Source organism: Balaenoptera musculus, chromosome 4, assembly GCF_009873245.2.
Source record: "Balaenoptera musculus isolate JJ_BM4_2016_0621 chromosome 4, mBalMus1.pri.v3, whole genome shotgun sequence".
NCBI lineage: Eukaryota > Metazoa > Chordata > Mammalia > Artiodactyla > Balaenopteridae > Balaenoptera > Balaenoptera musculus.
The window spans coordinates 10,884,773-10,892,390 of record NC_045788.1 but is presented as its reverse complement, the minus strand read 5'-3'; positions in this window follow the sequence as shown (position 1 = coordinate 10,892,390).

The window sequence follows — 7,618 nt, the reverse complement described above, 5'->3', positions numbered from 1 at the left end:
CCGCACTTCCACTGCAGGGGACATGGGTTCGATGCCTGGTTGGGAAACTAAGATCCCACAAGCCACGTGGCACAGTCAAAAAAAAAAATTTCCCTCTATAAACGTGACTTTAAAAATTAAGAAAAAGATAGTTCCCATTTATGCTCTGACATGGAAGCTTATCCATGTTGAGTGAAACTGGAAAGTTGCAGTGAACCTGACCAAAAAAGCAAATCTATTTATCAATTACTTATATGTGCAAAGAGAAAGGCAAAGAGAAAGACTAGAACAATGTACACTACACACTTGGGGATGGAAGCATGTGGGCTAAGGGGAAAAAGAGGGAAACTTTCCTTTTCAATCTTATACAAATAACACCTTCATAGCCTTCTATAACTTTTAAACCTTATACAAATCATATTTGTATTAGTGGAAATTTTTACAGTGAGCATTACTTACTTTGCAATTTAAAAATAAAAGGATTTTTTTCCCGAAATCAAATTCTTGGCTATCTTAGGAGTACAGAAGAAAGAAGAAAGGGAAAAGGTGTCTTTCCTGCATGTCCGAGGTCCAACAAGTCCCTGCCGAAGTGCTGAGCGGGGCAGACAGACCATTAATGTTTGGTCCTGGCAGAGAACAGAGCTGTGAGCCTGGTCTTTCTGGCCCAGCATGAAGGATGATTCAGTCACACCAAGGCCCCCGGCCACCCCCTCCGGCAGCTGCGTCAGCAGCAGGCAGACAAGACAGGGCAGCTGGGAAGCCCGGGAGAGCCCTTCCTCACAGCCCTGTCCCGCAGCAAAGGCTAAAGTCGGAGCCAGACCTGACGGAGCCTCGCAGCGCAATGGAAAGCTCGGCTGAGAAAGCTGCTGGTAAGTCTAAGGCGCCTAGCCAGCCTCCCCGAGGCCGTGAGCCTGCTGGTCCTCTCCAGGGCAGGAGGTGGTTGTCCTCACTTTCAGGGAAGAGATTTGCACTGGGCGGGCCTTGAGCCACTGCACCTGGAGTGCAGTCACAGCAGTGACAATAACCTTACAACACAGCCTTCCCCCAAGCCGAGCTGGAGGTGCACCAATTCTAACTCCGTTTTTAAAAAGCAGACGAGTTTAAATAAATTGAGAAATGCGGCCTATTGTATGTCCCTCTTGGCAATGTATACCATATACTAGCATACCAAAGCCCCTGGGAAGTTCTGCAGAAAAGAAACCCATTTATTTTGTTTTTTCCCCTAAAACGACCTTGACCCCAAATCTATTTTTATTTAATTCCTATTTTAATTTATTTTTAAATTTCCTATTTTTTATTTAATCCCCCCTTTTACTTCTGTTTTATACAATAAACATGTCATTGGTGTGCTAAATAAATAATTGTGATGTAGGGCTTTACTTTTTTTTTTAAGTGAATATATAAATGTTTCTGTAATAAATTTATTTATTATTATTTTTGGCTGCATTGGGTCTTCGTTGCTGCTCATGGGCTTTCTCTGGTTGCAGTGAGCGGGGGCTACTCTTTGTTGTGGTGCGTGGGCTTCTCATTGAGGTGATTTCTCTTGTTGCAGAGCACGGGCTCTAGACGTGTGGCCTTCAGTAGTTGTGGCACGTGGGCTCAGTAATTGTGGCTCACAGGCTCTAGAGCGCAGGCTCAGTAGTTGTGGCGCATGGGCTTAGTTGCTCCGTGGCATGTGGGATCTTCCCGGACCAGGGCTCAAACCCATGACCCCTGCATTGACGGGCGGATTCTAAACCACTGCGCCACCAGGGAAGTCCCAGGGCTTTACTTTTTGTAAAATCTAGTTTAACAGTTTTTTTTTTTTTTCATTTGACGGTCACGAGCAAGGCAGCAGGACTAAAGTTAATAATTCCGGTTTTACAGATGAGAAAATTGAGGCTTATGTGAGGCTCCAGGGGCAGCAGCAGAGATTCAGGCCACTGTCCGGCAGGCGGAGCGATCACTGGCAAGACTGGACCTGAACCCCTCACGCTGACTCCCGAGCCAGATGCCACGGTTGCTCCAAGGCCTCAGGCCAGACTTGCTCCCCAAGGGAATATCATCAGTCAACCTCATCTCTGCCAGACTCAGAAATGCTGTGGGTCCAAGAATCATTCAGCTATGAAGAGGGGAAACCACATTCTTGGTAGGGAAATGGGAAGGTCACAGCTTTAAGACAGGAAGTCAGAGAGGGCTCGAGATGCCAGAGGAGACCCCAAAATCGTCTGTGACAACCAAGGATGGATGGCGCTTGAACTGAAGCCCACAGGGAGGGAAAACATCCTGAATCCTGAGCAAAGCCAGTTTCCTGATGTCACGTATTTCAAGAATCACAGAAATAAAAGAGCTCAAAAGAATTGTTAAGCCACCAAAGGCTTACATGTAACAAAATACATACCTACACAACAGACCTCAGCCCCACTCTCGCAGGTGGGGTGGTGGGTCTGCCTGAGGTTTCCCAGAGGGTGAGCCCTAGAAATCATAGCTGACATTCATTTCATCATCTTCTAGCCAGACCAAACGCATGTTCCTAGTTTACTGTCTGTACTGGCCATGATATCTTTATTGCGAGAACGTTATCACTCCCAACCCCATCACCTCCCCGACCTCACCTCACGCCCCTCCCCATCACCATTACCATCCCACCTTGGATCTCAAGAGATTGAATGGGGTGGGGAGGAAGGGCCGCACCATAATTTGACCTGGCCCAAGGTAAAGGCAAAGCATTGATCTCAAAGCTTGGATCTAGTCTCTGTGCAGCTGAAGGTGGAGATCGAGGGCGTGGGGCTGTGCTGTTTGCCAAGGCCCTGGAACAGGGTGGCTCGCTCCTAACACACTGCCAGGCCAGGGCTGCCCAGGACTCCACATGGTGGGAAAGGAGCAGGGCCTCAGCTCTGTATAATTATGCACACGCCCACCCCTGTTGTGGGAAGGGACATCTTGGCCAGTGCAAGCAATACCAGCAGCTGCTGAGGGACGTTTTAGAACCACAAACTTTAGGAAAAAATAACCTGAGAGACAGAGGAGAACACACACAGGCATGGCAGCCCCTCGCCGCTTTGGGGTTTGCGTTCAGTGAGGCCCTGTGGTTCCTGCAACCAGGAGGTTCCCCATCCTGCAGGCTGTGTGGGAACAAACTGTGCAAACAGGGGCCTCAGCATGTGCAGTACTTAATCCCCTTCTTAAAGTCTTAAAGTGCTTTAAAAATGCTCAGCCACAGGGAAAGGGCTATCTGCAAGGCCAAAATATATACCTACACAATCTGGGTTAAGAGAACAGTGATTTTTTTTTTTTTAAGCACTAGAGAGATTAAAAAAAAAATGTTCCATGCAGTTACCATGGATTATGTGATAACCTGTTTCCTTATATACAGTTACCGAATGTTTTGCAAACACACGTGTGTCCTTAGGAGGTGGATGGACAAGGTTAAACTGGAGAAGATGGAAATGGAAAAAAAAAATGATTCAGGGGGCTTCCCTGGTGGCGCAGTGGTTAAGAATCCGCCTGCCAGTGCAGGGGACACGGGTTCGAGCCCTGGTCCAGGAAGATCCCACATGCCTCGGAGCAACTAAGCCCGTGCGCCACAACTACTGAGACTGCGCTCTAGAGCCTGCGAGCCACAACTACTGAGCCTGCGGGCCACAACTACTGAAGCCCGCGCACCTAGAGCCTGTGCTCTGCACGCAACAAGAGAAGCCACTGCAATGAGAAGCCTGCGCAACGCAACAAAGAGTAGCCCCCGCTCACCGCAGCTAGAGAAAGCCCCACGCGCAGCAACGAAGACCCAATGTAGCCAAAATAAATAAATTAATTAAAAAAAAAATGATTCAGGAAGGTAAGAGAGAGGTCAGAGGATTCATTCATTCAGCAAATAATTACTGAGTTCCTGCTGTGTCCCATGCAAAGATCTAAGAGTTAGGGATTTAGCGTAAACTGAATATATAAAATTCCTTGCCCTCAGGAAATTGCACTGTAGTGAAGGTGTCAAGACAGACAAGAAGCGTAGTCCAGGCGTTCAGTGTGATGCAGAATGGAGAGAGAACTAATCAGGGAGGGCCTCCCTGAGGAGGTGACATCTTGGCAGAGACCTGAGGGGACGTGGTGTGTCTCAGGCGCAGAAAGGAGGCCCCTGTGGCTGGAGTAGAATAACTAGGGGTGGGTGAGGGAGAAAGGGTGGGAGAAGCCACAGGGGCCAGGTCATGTAGAGTCTGGGCTTTGTTTTAAGGTGGAAGCCAGCGGAGGGTTTTGAACAGAGGAGTGACAAGCTCTGACTCTTGTTTTAACGGGATCACCCTGGCATATAAATGACAAGAAAGGGACTTAGAAATGGACACGGGAGGATGCAGGAGGCCCATTAGGAGGGTCCTGAAGGTGGAGATGAGGGAGACAGTGAATAATGACCAGACTGGGTGTATTTCTAGGGTGGAGTGTGGCCGATTGTGTTTTCCCAAGGCGGCCGCACCAATATGCACCCGTCCTACACCTCCTCCTTACAGTGTGATGTTGCCACACCTCTGCTGAGCCCGGACCCCTTGCCTCTCCTCAGCCCTCTGGACCGCTCTATCTTTTTCAAATCACACTGGCCCCAGTCAAAGGCCTCCTCCTCCCCACCCCCCTGGTCTTTATAAAGTTACTAGAACCGATGAAGGGCAGATTTCTCACAGACGCTGGGCTGGTGTAGGACAAAGTAGAGACTGGGCAGGATAGAAAAGCCTTTCCTTGGAATCTGCAGAAGTGCTGAGGAGACTTGGAGTGACCAGGACTGTGGAACCGGGGTCAGAGGTGATCTGGGGAGGGCCCACCGCCGTCTAGATTACAGGAATTTGGCAGGAGGCATGCCAGAGCCGATGAGGAAGGTAAGAGGTGAGATTTGACTGTAGTTCTCAGGGAGGGATTCATGGAAGACTCTGAGGCCTTTCTGATCTTAAGGGATAAAAATACGGATGCTAATCACCGGTCATCAAACACCTATTATACTTGCACGCCTATTATTTCTTGAAAGCCTCACAGCAACTCTGGGAGGTAGCTGTCACTCCCTCCATGTTACAGATGCAGAAACAGAGGCCAATGAAGGCAGCTTAGGTGACCTGCCCAGGGCCACAGAGCTAGAACACAAGTACCCCGAAGCCTGCATTCTATACACCACCAGCCCCGGTTCAGACACCACAGGGAATGGGGAGGCACCTGAGGGGACCTGCCTGGGCACAGGGTGGGCGTGGTCATGGCCCTTCGGGGGCCAGTGGCAGGGCCTCATGGCCAGAGAGTCCTCAGAGGAAAGAGAACAAGCTAAGATGCTGGATGCAGATCTCGGTGGCCTGGAACACAGGAGGTCGCTTCCCAATGTGAACGGCTGGGCAATGGGGGAAGATTGTACATTTGTGCAGGGCGTTCCAGCTCCTGCTCCTGCTGCGAGCTGCCAGCAGGGAAGGCTGACCTCACGTTTCCCTCCGATTTCCACCTATTCCAGAATCCCTGCTCTCCCCTCCACTGGGAAAGCCCCCCTCCCTTCATGTCCAAGTCCTCCCAGTTCTCCCAAGTTTAAATGTCCCCTCCTCCGTGAAAACTCTGCCAGGAGGGATGCATGTGCTCCTGGGAACGTCCCCAGTGGTTCCCTCATCTTCATTCTTGCACGTAGAGGGCAGTGTGCATGGTGGCAACAGCACTACGGTTTCAAGTCAAACGGTAGCTGGTTGGAATCCCGGCTTGGCCGCTCACCAGCTGAGGAAACTTCTCAGAGCTCAGTGGGGATAACACCCCTGATGGGGCTCTGAGGAAGGGTCAGGGATGCACCCTGAGGTTCCCTGCACTAGGAACAGCCAACCTCGGGACTCACCTCTCCCCACTCAGGACCTGACTAGGGGGCTGCATGCAAGTCTCAGCACCCAAGTGGGAACTGGGGACACTTTAGTAATTGTGGTAACAACCAAGACAGATTCTGGCAAAGGCTGAGCTGGGGAATGTGGGTCAGACCTGGAAGCCACAGAGGGTTGCTTCTTCCTCCCCAGGGAATTGAGACGACCAGCCCTCCTTTGGGCTTCTGCTCCCCTCCCCTCCAGAGACAAGAATGAGGAGGGTGGGGGGACAAGGCCAGACCTGGGTGAGCAGCCCCTAGGAATTCTCAGGAGGCCACAGAGCTGATCTTTAAGGCAGAGTGAGCCCACCCATGAGCAACACGGCCCTGTGAGGATCCTGGGTTCTGACCCATCAGACCGATAACTCCTTTTTTTTGGAGGGCATGGGCACATGGCCTTAGAAGGGGTGGCCCAGGGTGTAAGTGTAGGGAGAGGGGTCTCCTCCTCCACACTATGGATTCAATATACCACTTCTCTCTTTTTATTTTTTTGGCCACGCCATGCAACATGCAGGATCTTAGTTCCCAGACCAGGGATCGAACCCTTGCTCCCTGCATTGGGAGCGTAGACTCTTAACCACTGGGCCGCCAGGGAAGTCCCTCAATGTACCACTTCTAAAATGCCTTATACAATGCCTTGCCACGTGGTAGGAGACATTTAAACTATTCAAAAAGAAGAATACTTATGTTCGTGTGTATGTATATGTGCTAATATAAATGGAGCTCTACTCTGTGCTTTCAACCTTGCAATATAGTTATTTTGACACATGTCTTATTTCTCTGAGTAGATTATTAATTCCTTGAACACAAGGCCCATGACTGGTCCTTCTCTTTATCCACCCAAGTGTCAAATCTGATACACAGTAGACGTTCAATAAACGTTAAATGAATTAATGAATTCATGTTATATGCAAAATAGTAAACTACATTGCAAGATATCCAAAATCCCTAAGAGTAATTCAGCCTGGGTCAAGATTCCCCTTGCAAAGTCTCAAAACACACTTGTCTCTTGCCAAGAGAAATGCAAGTTTGCAGCTGCAGAGGCCTTAGCTGTAAATGAAATGACATGTGTAAGGCACTTTCACACAGTCTGGCCTATAAATGTTAGGTTCCAGAGCCCCCTGTGTAAGTTGAGGGTTGGGGGAGTGCATTCTCCCCCTGCCTCCCCCAGGCTCTCTCCACCATGTGCCAGACACCTCCCACATCAGGCCTGCACCTAGCCTGGAACAAAACAACTAGCTCTTCCCAGCTCTGGCTTCCATGCCTCAATGCCATGTCAACAACTCCTGAAAAATAGTCTTCAGAGGAGAAGATGCTGACATATCCTCAATTACAGTCTGTGATTCTCCACATGCTGTCTGGAAAATGCATTAGTCCAGTATATTCATTTGCTAGGGCGGCCATAACAAAAAGACCATAGATTAGGTGGTTTAAACAACAAATGTATTTGCTCACAGTTCTGGAGTCTAGAAGTCCAAGATCAAGGTGTCTGCAGGTTTGGTTTCCTCTGAGGACTCTCTCCTTGGCTTGTAGATGGCCACCTTCCAGCTGCATCCTCACATGGCCTTTCCTCTGTGCATGGACATCCCTGTTCTCTATGTTTCCAAATTTCCTCTTCTTATAAGGATAGCAGTCAGATTGAGTTAGGGCCCAGCCACAAGGCCCTATCTCCAAATACAGTCACAGTTTGAAGTACTGGGGGTTAGAGCTTCAGGATATAAATTTGGGAGTGGATACAATTCAGAAGAACTGGATTCAAGTCCATTTCCTTGTTGTGTGATCATAGGCAAGTTGCTAAGCCTCTCT